This window comes from Puma concolor, chromosome C1, assembly GCF_028749965.1.
Source record: "Puma concolor isolate L17-30 chromosome C1, mPumCon1.1.hap2, whole genome shotgun sequence".
NCBI classification, from domain to species: Eukaryota; Metazoa; Chordata; class Mammalia; order Carnivora; family Felidae; genus Puma; species Puma concolor.
The window spans coordinates 65,626,459-65,642,093 of NC_141674.1; the positions used below are offsets into that span (position 1 = coordinate 65,626,459).

At 38.1% G+C, this 15,635-nt stretch overlaps 1 protein-coding gene and 1 non-coding gene across 2 annotated transcripts in view; one reads left to right on the forward strand and one right to left on the reverse strand.

Annotated features, from left to right (window-relative positions):
- The window catches only part of DNAJB4 (DnaJ heat shock protein family (Hsp40) member B4), a 49,489-nt gene that overhangs the window by 15,201 nt on the left and 18,653 nt on the right, over positions 1 to 15,635 (forward strand). The gene's annotated exons all lie outside the window — the stretch shown is intronic.
- Positions 7,744 to 7,849, reverse strand: LOC112849103 (U6 spliceosomal RNA). The gene has a single exon (XR_003222542.1). It is a non-coding gene; the product is annotated as a U6 spliceosomal RNA (small nuclear RNA).

Here is a 15,635-nt window from a genome sequence, read left to right on the forward strand (position 1 = left end):
AAAATTAAATAAACCAGGGCACCTGGGTCGCTCAGTTGGTTAAGCGTCCGACTTCAGCTCAGGTCATGATCTCACAGTTCATGAGTTTGAGCCCCACATCGGGCTCTGTGCTGACAGCTCAGAGCCTGGAGCCTGCTTCAAATTCTGTGTCTCCCTCTCTCTCTCTTCCTCTTCCACTTGTACTCTCTCTCTCAAAAATAAAGATTAAGAAAATTTAAAAAAACAAACAAACACTCCTCCTTTTGGTTTTGGGACACCAATGGTATCATGATGCTTTCAGCTCCAAGTAACAGAATCTCTCTAACAGTAAGTCCAATGATGGATGGTTTCAGGATTGATTCAAAGATGTAACAACAGTGTCCAGAACCCAGGCTCTTGCTCTTTACCCTCTACCATTCTCACTGTGTCACAGATGTTTACTTTCAGGGTTGTAAGGCAACAAGCATGCTTTCATTACCCAGAAGCAGAAAGGCAGTACTAGGGTTTCTCCTGAGTAGGTATTTATAAGGAGGACAGTCTGCCTAAAGTTCCCCAGAGCATTTCCCTTCCATGTCATTGGCCACCCCTACACCAATCATTGGCAAAAGGAAATGTGATTACTATGATTGATTTAAGCTAACCATGAGTCATTCCCCAGGCCTGGGGAAGCTCCCACCTTCCTTGAGTTCATTATTTTGGGAGAATTTGGATATCTGTTAAGCCAGAAAGAAGATAAGAATGGCTATTTGGTTCATAAGCAGTAGTATCTGCCATTCCATTCTTACCTGGTTAGTCTCTGTTCCTTCTCAGTGGTTTCATTGTCTCCCTTTGAGTGATGTACCTCTTAAATGCTGGGCATCCTAAAGCTCTTTGATTCTTCCAAAAATTATTCCTCTTGGGGTGCCTGGGTGACTCAGTCAGTTAAGTGATCAACTCTTAATTTTAGCTCAGGTCATGATCTTATAGTTTGTTTATTTTGGGGACAGAGAGAGACGGAGCATGAACGGGGGAGGGGCAGAGAGAGAGGGAGACACAGAATCGGAAACAGGCTCCAGGCTCTGAGCCATCCGCCCAGAGCCCGACGCGGGGCTCGAACTCACGGACCGCGAGATCGTGACCTGGCTGAAGTCGGATGCTTAACCGACTGCGCCACCCAGGCGCCCCCATGATCTTATAGTTTGTGAGATCAAGCCCTGCATCAGGCTCTGCGCTGGGATTGGAGCCTGCTTAAGATTCTGTCTTTCCCTCCTACCCTCTCTCTCTCTTAAAAAAAAAAAACAAAAACAAAAACAAAACAAATTCCTCTTTTTTCCTTTTTTGTTTTTAATATAATTTATTGTCAAATTGGCTTCCATACAACACCCAGTGCTCATCCCAACAAGTGCCCTCCTCAATGCCCATCACCCACTTTCCCCTCTCCTCCACCCTCCATTAACCCTCAGTTTGTTCTCTGTATTGAAGAGTCTCTTATGGTTTGCCTCCCTCCCTCTCTGTAATTTTTCCCCCCTTCCCTTCCCCCATGGTCTTTGTTAAATTTCTCAAGATCTACATATGAGTGAAAACATATGGTATCTGTCTCTGACTGACTTATTTCACTTACCATATGGTAACCTCCAGTTCCATACATGTTGCTTCAAATGGCAGGATTTCATTCTTTCTCATTGCCAAGTGGTATTCCATCATATATATAAACCCCATCTTTATCCATTCATCAGTTGATGGACATTTAGGCTCCTTCCATAACTTGGCTATTGTTGAAACCACTGCTATAAACATTGGGGTACATGTGCCCCTATGCATCAGCACTGCTGTATCCCTTGGATAAATTCCTAGCATGCTATTGCTGGGTCATAGGGTAGTTCTATTTTTAATTTTTTTTTTAAAGGTTTTTTTTTTTTTTTCAACGTTTATTTATTTTTGAGACAGAGAGAGACAGAGCATGAACAGGGGAGGGGCAGAGAGAGAGGGAGACACAGAATTGGAAACAGGCTCCAGGCTCTGAGCCATCAGCCCAGAGCCTGACGCGGGGCTCGAACTCACAGACCGTGAGATCGTGACCTGGCTGAAGTCAGACGCTTAACCGACTGCGCCACCCAGGTGCCCCTCTATTTTTAATTTTTTAAGGAACCTCCACATTTTTCCAGAGTGGCTGCACCAGTTTGCATTCCCACCAACAGTGCAAGAGGGTTCCCATTTCTCCCCATCCTCACCAGCATCCATAGTCTCCTGATTTGTTCATTTTAGCCACTCTGACCAGTGTGAGATGGCATATCAGTGTGGCTTTGATTTGTATTTCCCCGATAATGAGTGATGTTGAGCATCATTTCATGTATCTGTTGGCCATCTGGATGTCTTCTTTGGAAAAGTATCTCTTCATGTTTTCTGCCCATTTCTTCACTGGATTATTTGTTTTTCAGGTGTGGAGTTTGGGGAGTTCTTTATAGATTTTTAAAAAAATTTTTTTCTTTTTCCTTTTTTTTATGTGCCTTTTTTCTTTTTCTTTTTTAATGTTTATTATTGAGAGAGAGACACAGAGTGTGAGTAGGGGAGAGGTAGAGAGAGAGGGAGACATAGAATCCGAAGCAGGCTCCAGGCTCTAGGCTCTGAGCTGGCAGCACAGAGTCTGACACGGGGCTCAAACTCATGAACCATGAGATCATGACCTGAGCCAAGGTCAGATGCTTAACCAACTGAGCCACCCAGGCACCCCTCTCCCCCAGCATCATATAGTGCAACAGGGATTTCAGGACTGGTTTCCTTAATGCCCCTTTACCCATTTAGCCCATTCCCCCTCCCATAACACCTACAGTAACCCTCTGTTTGTTCTCCTTATTTAAGAGTGTCTTATGTTTTGTCCCCCTCCCTGTTTTCATATTATTTTTGCTTCCTTTCTCTTATGTTCATCTGTTTTGTATCTTAAAGTCCTCATATGAGTGAAGTCATATGATACTTGTCTTTCTCTGACTAATTTCGCTTAGCATAATACCCTCTAGTTCCATCCACATAGTTGCAAATGGCAAGATTTCATTCTTTTTGATTGCTGAGTAATACTCCATTGTGTGTGTGTGTGTGTGTGTGTGTGTGTGTGTGTGTGTGTGTGTGTATTCCACATCTTTATCCATTCATCCATCGATGGACATTTGGCCTCTTTCCATATTTCGGCTATTGTTGATAGTGCTGCTATAAACTTTGGGGTGCATGTGTCCCTTTGAAACAGCATACCTGTATCCTTTGGATAAATACCTAGTAGTGTAATTGCTGGGTTGTAGGGTAGTTCTATTTTTAATTGTTTGAGGAACCTCCATACTGTTTTCCAGAGTGGCTGCACCAGTTGCATTCCCACCAGCAGTGCAAAAGAGATCCTCTTTCTCTGCATCCTCCCCAACATCTGTTGTTGCCAGAGTTGTTAATGTTAGCCATTCTGACAGGTGTGAGGTGGTATCTCATAAGACTTTTTTTTCCTTAGCCCCCAGTTCAGAATATCCAACTTTCTTCTGGACATCTTCATCCACATTCAATTCAATTAAATATTGTTGTACTAGGTTTTTAGTAGTCAAAAATGAAATAAACCAGGGCGCCTCGGTGGCTTAGTTGATTAAGCATCCGACTTCAGCTCTGATCATGATCTCACAGTTCGTGAGTTCGAGCCCCACATTGGGATTCTGTGATGACAGCTCAGAGCCTGGAGCCTACTTCAGATTCTGTGTCTCCCTTTCTCTCTGCCCCTCCCCTGCTCGCAGTCTGTGGGTCTGTCTCAAAAATAAACATTAAAAAAAATTTTTTTTTAATTTAAATAAACCTTTCCTATATGATCTTACATTGTAGTTGGGGAGTTAGCTAGAGAAAGAAGTTGTTACAACGTATAGTAGTTACAAATGCAGTCTTAGCAAGCAATAAAATTACCAAGTATGGAAGTAATCTAGATGAGTGGGTCATTAATAGGGTGGTAGGCATATTCTAGGTGGAACTCATTTTTCCCTTCAAATGTACTCTTCGTATATTCTATACTTTCATTAGTAGTCCAACTGAGCACACCTTTCTTCAGTCTAGAGGGCAATCTAAAATCCTTCCAAACCCCCAAATACAGTTTGTTGGCAAATTGCATACATTTTACCTTTTTATTACTTAAATTTACCCACTTGTGATTGTATACTATAGTCATTATACTTTGCATCATTGTAATTTCTCATTTCATAATTATTTACTCAGTAAAAGTTAATTGAATAGCGATATATTATAAATATGGCTTTATACTAGAAAAAAAAGTTGTAGGGAAAAAAGTTACAACTGTGTGGGTAAGGCATAAGCAAAGAGGTGGTTATATCATTGTGACAAGTGATAGAGTGGAGATACTGGGGAAAATATGGGAACTGGAGCTCAGGAGAACCTAATCAAGCTGGGGCTCAGATTTGCCCAACTAGAGGCTGAGTCTCAAAGCAGTAGTAAGCTCCGTGCAGAGGGGGAAGAATGGAATACATCCACATTGTTTTCCTTTATATTCCTTTATAATGAAATATTACTTCAGAGACATTACTTTGGGTGACTGGACTTAATGTTGTTTTTGCTCAAAAACAGTTTTTTAACTGATCATCATTAATTTAGAAGATTATCAGTAGTAGTGTATCATACAGTTGATCCTTCATTATTCACCAATTCTGTACTTTCATATTTGCCCTCTCTAAAATGTATTTGTAACTCTGAAATCAGCATTTGAGATGCTTTCCTGGTCATTTGCAGACATATGCACAGGCAGAGTAGGAAAGAAAAAGTGTATATGTATTATACATATCTATATTGATATCTATATATCTATATCTATCTGTATCTATATCTATATATATTATACATATCTATCGATATGTATATATCGATATCTATATATATAGATAGATAGATATCATATATATATCATATATATCATATCTATATATATTATACATATCTATCTATATCTATATAGATATCGATATGGATACACATAAATCCTATGTTCCCAGTTGAGGTCTAGCAAGGCAGTGCTTACAACTTATTTTAGCTCTCATAAACAAGTTTTTGTGATCTAGTTAGTGCATTTTTGCATTTTATGCTTTTTGTTGGTGATTTTACTGTTTAAAGTAATGTTTCAGCATACGGCTGAATTGCTGTCTAGTGTTCCTAGGCACAAGAAGGCTGTGAGGTGAGAGAGAATACATGTGTTAGAAAAACTTCATGCAGGCCCAAGTTATGGTACTATTGGCCAGGAATTCAATGGTACATTAAATGAGGTGTCTAAACAGAAACACATAAAAAAAGGTTATGTATTGATGACCTGACTTAACCCTGCCATTTTGCTTGTATTCACTAATTAGTATTATTATTTGTTAATTAGCATTCACTAATTCAGCATCCATGACAACTTTATAGAACATAACTATGGCAAGTAATGAGAATCGACTACTTTGTGGGTAAATTTGATTTTGGCAAACAGCCAAAGTCATTTATGGCCAGGAGGGATGGGTTAGTTGAAGATGATTAAGCTGGACAGTATAGAGGTATGATTAAAGTCTTTGTCAACCTTTTAAAACATATTCCCCCTTTTTGCTAAACAAATAGCTTACTTACCACCCTAAATATTCAAATATATTCCCCTTAGCAGATATGCCCTGGTTGAGAATTAATACATACAAGTTTTATTTTACCATCAGCCAGGCTGATGTTTTATAGTGAGTGCTGTGTTTATAGTGAAAACTACAGTTTTTTATCTTATTTTTTTAAGTTTATTTATTTTGGAGAGAGGGAGCGTAAGGCAGGGAGGAACAGAGAGACAGAATCCAAGCAGGCTCTGCACTGTCAGCATGGAGCCCGATGTGGGGCTTGAACCCATAAACCATGAGATCATAACCTGAGCTGAATGCAAGAGTTGGACACTTAACTGACTGAGTCACCCAGGCACCCCAAAACTAGGTTTTTAAAAGTTTGCTAGATATAATAAAATTTTACTCTAGTGCATATTTAGACTTCTTTCTCCCTCTAGTCAAGAATAATTTGTATAAAGCAAGGGTTGGCAAATGTTTTTGTTAAAGGTGAAACATTTACATTTTTAGGTTTTGTGGGCCATAGTCTCTGCTGCAACCCCCCAACTCTGCCACCATATAGTGAAAGGTACTATTTTATATATTTGTATTGTAAACTCCCAAGGGCAGGGATCCTGCCTTCTACTGTTTTATACTTCATGGCATATAATACAGGAGGGCCTCAATAACTGTTGCCTTGACTTCCTGATTTAGTTTAGATAATAAAAAGACTTCATTTTAAAATATTAAATAGCCAAATGTTAAACCCTATCCATTTAAACTTCAGTTGTTCTTTTTAAGCAGTTACAGTAGTTTGGGCTCATTTTATTTGGAATTAGGCAGTCCATGGCCTAATTTTATAGTAGTGTTGAATACTATATAATATGTTGGCTTATTTTATACATTTCCTAATTAATATTTGGCAGGTTGCAAATAAAGTCTTTGAATCATAGTCGAATCATAGTAGCAGTGGTTTAATTATGACCTAATGGATGCAACATATTTTGAAGATATTTGATAGTTTGGATTAGGTACTGATTTAAATGAAATCATTTGAGTTTTAAACATTGGGAGAGCTAAACAAACAAACTTGCTAGATAATCAGTTTGTTGCAGTCTTGGCTAAGATTCTGACAGTTCAGTGAAATAGCCTGTAATCTTTCCTGTCTCTCCTCTGTGCTACAGACATTTTTTTTAATTTGTGCTAGTTGTCTTATTCTGAGGAACTGTTGGTTTCACTGTAGCTACAGACTACTACCCTTTCTCTAGCCAATTAAGTTTTTCAAGGGATTCTGATGCCTTCTTTGACTTCTTATATGAAAGGAGAAACTTTAGAAAAGAATAAAGTGAAAAATCACATAAATTCCTCATTTCCTAATGTGGCTTTTACTTTCAGCATTGTAAAAGTATACACTGAGTAAGCATTTGTAAATGGAGCCATTCCCACTATTTCATTCTAAATGTAAAGTATTAAAAAAAATACAAGTATGTTTTATTTAATGTTTATTTATTTTTGGGACAGAGAGAGACAGAGCATGAACAGGGGAGGGGCAGAGAGAGAGGGAGACACAGAATCGGAAACAGGCTCCAGGCTCTGAGCCATCAGCCCAGAGCCTGACGTGGGGCTCGAACTCACAGACCGCGAGATCGTGACCTGGCTGAAGTCGGACGCTTAACCGACTGCGCCACCCAGGCGCCCCAAGTATGTTTTATTTAAAGATAAAAAGTGGGAGCACCTGGGTGGCTCAGTTGGTGGAGCATCCAACTTCCGGTAAGGTCATGATCTCATGATTCGTGAGTTCAAGCCCTGCATTGGGCTTGCTGCTGTCAGTGCAGAGCTCACTTCAGATCCTCTGTCCCCCTCTTTCTTCCCCTCCCCTGCTCTCTCTCTCTCTCTTTCTCTGTCAAAAATAAACATTAAAAAAAAATTTTTTTAAGATAAAAAAATGGAATACTATTGGGGTGCCTGGGTTACTCAGTTGGCTAAGCGTCCAACTTAAGCTCAGGCCATAATCTCGCAGTTTGTGAGTTCAAGCCTGATGTCCATTTAAAAAAAAAATGGAATACTATTTTTCTACATTAAAATTAAATTGACAAAATTGTAACATATTTAGAGTGCACACTGTGATAATTTGATATATGTCTACAACGTAAAAGGATTCCTTCCCCTTTAGTTAATCCACATGTCTATCACTTCACATATTTACCTCTTCTTAAGATAGTAAATCTTCACAAATTTGAACGTCGTTCTTGCACAGAGGCCTTGCTAATCTTTCAGTGTTATTCCAATTACAGTATAGGTGTTGTTGAACTGAGCACTGGGATACTATTTTATAAGTTATAATGGACTTTTCTTTAGAGTGTATCTGTTAAGATTTTATTTCCCCTAAATGTGCATCTGTGAGGGATATGTGTATGTGATATACTTAAGTTAACAGGTTGAGGTTTCTACAACATTGGATCATAGCACTGGTCATTAGTAGGAACCTCTGAATCTACACTGGCTAATACAGTGGCCACTAGCCACATGAAGCTAAGGGCTTGAAATGTGGCTATGTGAATTGAGTAAGTGTAAAATTAACACTAAATTCTGAAGATGTAATACCAAAAAAAAGAATGTGAAAGATCTTATTATTTTTATATTGATTACATGTTGTAATGACAATATCTTGGATTTACTGGGTTAAATAAAATACATTATTAAAATTAATTTCACTTTTCACTTTTTTTAAAATGTGGATTCTAGAAATGCTTACATTACATATGTGGCTTGCATGTGTAGCTCACTTTATATTTCTGTTGGATAGTATTGCTATAGATGATATGATCTTTTTTTTTTAATGTTTATTTATTTTTTGTGAGAGAGAGAGAGAGAGAGCTTGTGAGCATGTGGATTAGGAGGGGTAGAGAGAAGGGGAGAGAGAATTCCAAGCAGGCACTGTCTTGTCCGTGCAGAGCCCCACATGGGGCTCAATCCCACGACTGCGAGACCATGACCTGAGCCAAAATCAAGAGTTGGATGGCCAACCGACTAACCACCCAAACACGCTGATATGATCTTTAAACATAGTCAAAGTGTTATAATCAAATATCAATTTACAAGATCCAATTAAAATGACCTAGAATTCTATAGTTTCTTGGTTCTCTGATTCAATATTGGCAAGTAATGTAGAGAACACTTCTAACTGATTCCAAACTGCTAGGAAAGTATGGGATTAGCTCACTTTATGTTCACTAGTCCTCTAGTAAAGCTTTTCAATGACTTCTTATCAAAGAGGGTAAGAAAGAAGGGCAAGTTGTTACTGGGCTATTTTATTAGGATACTTTTTTTTTTTTAAATAAGGAAAGCCTTGTGAGGAGAAGGTCCTTTTTTTTTTTTTTTTTTTTGAGAAGGCCCCATGCACAACTTGGGGCTTGGACTCACAACCCCAATGATTGTTATTCCACCAACTGAGCCAGCCACGCACCCCTAGGATACACTTTAATACCATCACAGAATAAAATCAGTTCTATATTCCCCCAAAAAGGAAAAAAACATACATTTATTTATTTATTTATTTATTTATTTATTTATTTATTTATTTAAATAATCTCTACACCAATGTGTGATTCAAACTCACAACCCTGAGATTGAGAGTTGCATGCTCTTCCAACTGAGCCAGCCAGGCCTTCCAGGAAATTATTATTATTTTTTTTTAGAGAGAGAGAGAGTGCGAGTTGGGGAGAGGGAAGAGAGAGTCTTAAGCAAGCTCCATGCTCAGCACAGTGCCTGACATGGGGCTCAAACCCACAACCCTGAGATCATGACCTGAGCCGAAATCAGGAGTCAGAGTCAGACACTCAACCAACTGAGCCATCTAGGCGCCTCTATTTTTTTTTTTTTTTTAACAGTTTTAGTTTTTCATTTAATGTTGGTTATAGAAACAAAATGGTCACCATTCTTTGGGGAATTAAAGATAAGGATGGGTTATTAAATATACTGCAAATGCCCTCTATGGGTGGGATAGATTTATCTCAAGTATACATTAGGATGCCTTCAGCTTTTTTTTTTTTTTTTTAATAATTTATTGTCAAATTGGTTTCCATACAACACCCAGTGCTCATCCCAACAGGTGCCCTCCTCAATGCCCATCATCCACTTTCCCCTCTCCCCCACCCCCCATCAACCCTCAGTTCTCAGTATTTAAGAGTCTTATGGTTTGCCTCCTTCCCTCTCTGTAACTTTTTCCTTCCCCTTCCCCTCCCCCCCTGGTCTTCTGTTAAGTTTCTCAGGATCCACATATGAGTGAAAACATATGGTATCTGTCTTTCTCTGCCTGACTTATTTCACTTAGCATAATACCCTCCAGTTCCATCCACATTGCTACAAAAGGCCATATTTCATTCTTTCTCATTGCCAAGTAGTATTCCATTGTATATATCTTTTTTTTTTTTTTTTTTTTTTAAGTAGACCCCGTGCCTAGTGCAGAACCCAACATGGGGCTTAACATCATGACTTCAAGAGTCAATGCTTAACCAACTGAACCACCCCGGCACCCAGAAATTATTATTTAAAAAACAAAATACTTCTGATTCAGATAACTCTAGTAATTTTTATAACCTTAAAAAAAAAGTTTATATATTTTGAGAGAGAGAGAGAGAGAGAGAGAGAGAGAACATGAGTGCGAACAGGGGAGTGGGATAGAGAGAGAGGGGAGAGAATAAGAGAATACCATGCAGGCTTTGTGCTGTCAGCACAGAGCCCCATGCTGGGCTCAGTCCCATGAACCATGAAATCATGACCTGAGCCAAAATCAAGAGTCAGACACTCAACCAACTGAGCCACCCAGGTGCCCCAATTTTTATAAACCTCTTAAAGCAGTTTCATGCTATCTTACTATTTTGAAGGCATGTATTTTATTTATTTATTTTTTTAATTTTTTTTCAACGTTTATTTATTTTTGGGACAGAGAGAGACAGAGCATGAACGGGGGAGGGGCAGAGAGAGAGGGAGACACAGAATCGGAAACAGGCTCCAGGCTCTGAGCCATCAGCCCAGAGCCTGATGCGGGGCTCGAACTCACGGACCGCGAGATCGTGACCTGGCTGAAGCCGGACGCTTAACCGACTGCGCCACCCAGGCGCCCTATTTAAATTTTTTTTAACGTTTATTTATTTTTGAGACAGAGAGAGACAGAGCATGAACGGGGGAGGGGTAGAGAGAGAGGGAGACACAGAATATGAAACAGGCTCCAGGCTCTGAGAAGTCAGCACAGAGCCCGACTTGGGGCTCAAACTCACGGACTGCGAAATCATGACCTGAGCCAAAGTCGGACGCTTAACCGACTGAGCCACCCAGGCGCCCCTTAAGTTTTTTTTTTAATGTTTATTTTTGAGAGAGAGAGAGAGAGAGAGAGTGCTGGAGAGGGCAACAGAGAGAAAGGGGACAAAGGATCTGAAGCAGGCTCCGCATTGAAGGAGAGAGCCCAATGTGGGACTCAAACCCACGAACCATGAGATCATGACTTGAGCCAAAGTTGGATGCTTAACCAATGTGGCAACCAGGTGCCCTCCAATTTTTTTTTTAATTTATTTTTGAGAGAGAGAGAGGCAGAGCACGATCAAGGGATAAGCAGAAAGGGGTAGATAAAGATTCTGAAACAGCTTTCAGGCTCTGAGCTGTCAGCACAGAGCTCGACATGGGGCTCAAACTCACGAACCGTGAGATCATGACCTGAGCCAAAGTCAGATGCCCAACCAACTTAGCCACCCAGGTGCCCCCCAATGATTTTATTTTTGAGTAATCTCTATACCCAATGTGGTGCTTAAACTCACAACCCTGAGATCAAGAGTCATATGCTCTGTGGACTGAGCCAGCCAGGTACCACCGTATTTTGAAATTTTCAAAATTTTGTTGTAAATCATTTCTTTTGTAAAGACCATTAAATCAATAAAATGTAGAATAAAATAGAGTGTGTGTATTCTATTATAGTGCTTCCTGAAGGAAAAGTATTGTAAAATAAAGCAATGACACAGTATAAAACTTGAAATCATTGGGAATTCTAATATAACTATAGTGATAAAGTGCTGGGAAATTCTGGCGGTACAGATAGTAAGTAGTCCAGGAAGAATTATGATTGATAAAGCTCTTGTTACCTTTTTAGGTTTGTTTGACATCTTTTACTGGTGTTCTTGAAGCTTACAAATATTAATGAAACTTTGTTAATAACACTGCACGCTAAGAGAACCAAGAAAGTAATTTCATTAGCTTCAAAGTAAATTGACACTTAAGAGATGTCAAATATCAGATTTTTTTTTTTTTAAGTTTGTTTTAGGGCAGTTGGATGGCTCATTTGGTAGGGTGCGATTCTTGATCTTGGGGTCATAAATTCAAGCCCCACATTGGTCATATTGTTTAAAAAAATAAACTTTGTTTCAAAGACTTAATAAACTTTTTTTAAAGTTTATTTATTTATTTTGAGAGAGAGCACAAACTGGGGAGGGCAGAGAGAGAGGGAGAGTGAGAATCCCAAGCAGGTTCCATGCTGTCAGCGCAAAGCCTGATACGGGGCTTGCCCAGATCTCACAAACCATGAGATTATGACCTGAGCCCAAGAGGCAGATGCTTAACTGACTGAACCACCCAGGCGCCCTAGTCACTTTTTGAAGAACATGAAAGCAATCAGTAAGTAAAAAAAAAAAAAAGACATTCAAAACTCTCAACAATTTGACCATAACTTCGGTCATCTTCCTAAAGTGAGCCTTCCTAAATCCTATGCTTTAACCTGACCAGTCTTTTTGCTGTAACACATACATTTTATGCTCTTTTTGTCTGGGCTTTGTGTTCTTGATCCAAACAGAAAACCTTCCCTGTGCCCCTCTTTCTTTCTAAATTCTATCAATCTTTCAAGACACTGCTCATAGTTTTCTTTTATAGACATTTTCCATACCCACCATTCCAGCTCAAGAGGAGTATATAATTAACATTTGCATAGTATTTTACTTTTGTAAAGCCCTTCCACATATTTTCTTACTCTTTATGTTAATCTAATGAGATAGATGATGTTATCCATTTTATGGAATAAGGGAATTGAGTCTCGGAGAAATAGTCATTTTTCGAGAACTTCACATAGATACTAGGTAATGAAGCTAAGAATATTAGAACCACTGCTCTTATTCCAAGTTTCATGATCTTTCCTCATGGCTTAATGGTCCCTTAAGTACTATAACAGTTACATAACACACTTATTTGAAGCTACTAATTGTTTACTCTATTCGTATTAAACTATTAAACTTGATTGTTAGCTGTAGGTTTGAAGGGATATGTACAGATTATACATGGGGAAAGTGAATAAATGGAAAAGGTGAAGAGAGCTGAATACATCTCTTGATAATAGAATCAAAGAGGTCATTAAGAGCTCTTTACCATTCCATTTGCTTTTCTGAAAGCATTATACCTTTTTAAAAGTATACCTAGGGGTGCCTGGGTCGTTCAGTCAGTTGAGGTCAGACTTTGGCTCAGGTCATGATCTCACAGTTTGTGAGTTCGAGCCCCATATAGGGCTCTGTGCTGTCAGTACAGAGCCCCCTTTGGATCCTCTGATCCCCTTTCTCTCTCTCTGCCCCTCCCTGACTTGTTCTCTCTCTCTCTCTCTCTCTCAAAAACAAACATTAAAAACAAAAGTATAATGACGAGACTTGATCCTTTTCCTGTACCTACCTTAGTGCCAAATTTTTGGTATAATTCTTAAAACGTAGCTGAACAGAAGTCTTTCCTGACCATCCTGACTAAAGTAACATTTCTCCATCAACCCCTGTCTTAGTAACATTGAAAAATTTTCTTTAAAGCACTTCAAACTATCTGAAATTAAATCACTTCTTTATTAACTTGTTTCTTGGTTTTCTTCTCTCACTAGAATATGAATTGAATGAAAGCAAGGATGTTCTCTAGTTTATAGCACATAGTAAGCACTCAGTAAATATTTGCGAATGAGATACTTTATTTATGGAGAATGTTCACTATAATAACATCCATCTTTTAAAACAAGTTTTAGAGTATTCATCAAATACTATAAAATGTGCACTCAAATGCTATTGACTGCCTAATTCCAAATACAAGTCCAAATTACTGTAATTACCTAAGGAAGGACATTTTATAGTCAAGAAAAAAGTAGGATTTCTAGAACAATTTAAATAGGGTGTAATGTCTTAAAGACATTTGCCTTAAGCTTATTATTCTGTCTTATAGCCTAGATGGAGCAAGAAATGAATGTCTTCAGTATTTTTCTATTTTTTTCCCTAAAGATAAATTTGCATTTGTAGCCATGATAAAATTTTTAGGGATTGTAACTTATGCTCAAAGTCTGAAATCTTTTCACAGAAATGAAAATTTAGCATCTGAGTTCCAAATTTACAATAAAGCAATTTGCTGTAAGAAATAAATGATAATTTCAACAAGAATTCTCAGGTTTAAAGGCATTTTAGGAAAATATAACATGTAAAGGTTAAATATGTATCCAATTACTACATGGTCAGTAGTTTGATTATATGAAATTATTTAGATATCTAAAAGCAGACCAAGTAATAGAACAGACACAGTACTCTTTAAGTGTATGTTATTAGAACAATGTCTACTCTGATTTTAAGAATAAATATCATAACTATTTGATTGCTAGCTAGAGAAAAGCTCTTTGAAATCTTATCACTAGTTTTAATATCAGATGTGTATGCATATATGGAAAACAGATGGAAGCACATGGAAGTGTTTTGATAAACTATATTGTATACATGTTATTATAGGGAAGACATAGAACAGTTACTGTTTTTGACACTAAGAAACTAAAATTCAGAAAGAAAAGTCTGAAAAGGGAACATGGTAAAGGGCATGACCTTAGAGGATGCCTGAGTCCTGTGGAGGTGACTCTAGTTATTTTCATACTTTATAACAAGTAAAACTTCCTGAATAAAGGAAGATCTCCAAATGGTAGCAAAATGGTTTGTATAGTTTAAACTAATGAAAACAGTTTATATGGATATGTCATCACATACATTTTAGTGCTTCCCAATGTGTATTATCTAATTCTCACAATAACCTTTGTGACTTAGGAATTCAGAGAAATTAAATGATTTGCCTAAATAACTCACTTATTAAGTGACAGAGCTGAGGTAGAAAGCATTTAAATTCTTAGGTCTTTATTCTTTAGACATTTGTAGCCCCCCTTATGCTAGTCCACTAACAGAAATTGAAGATTCAATTTGGCAACTTCCAAATTAGTATGATTGAGGTATATGAGGCATTGACAGAAACTAAAACTGGAAAGATCTTCTGGCCCTAAAATCAAAGATACATATTTTAAGGGGCACCTGCCTGGCTTAGTCAGTAGAGCGTGCTTGACTCTTGATCTCTGGTTTGTGAGTTCAAGCACCATGCTGGGTGTAGAGATGACATAAAAAAAAAACAAACATTTTTAAGAATATAAACATTGCACTTTTTTCCATTTAAAAAAAAAAAATTTAAGTAGATTTTATTTTTTTAGAGCAGTTTGAGGTTTACAGCAAAATTGAGTGGAAGGTACAGAGATTTCCCATAAACCTCCACATATGCACAATTCCCCCTCCCCCATTATCAACATCTCCCACTAGATGGAATATTTATTTACAACTGGTGAACTTCTACTGATAAATCACTATTACCCAGAGTTGATAATTTACATTAGGGCTCACTTTTGGTGTTGTATATTCTATGATTTTGGACAAATGTAAAATGACATGTGCCCACCATTTCAGTATCATACGAGTAGTTTCACTGCCCTAAAAATGCTCTGTACTCTACCTATTTATCCTTCCCTTTCCACTAACTCCTGCCAATCACTGATTTTTTTACTGTGTCCATAGTTTTGCCTTTTCCAGAATGTCATATATAGCCTTTTCAGGCTGGTTTCTTTCATTTAGTAATATGCACTTACGGTTCCTCCAGTGTCTTTTCATGGCTTGGTAGCTCATTTCTTTTTAGTGCTTAACAATATTCCATTGTCTGAATGACCAGTTTATCACATTCACCCACTGGAAGACATCTTGGCTGCTTCCAAGTTTGGGCAATTACAAATAAGGCTTCTATAGACATCCA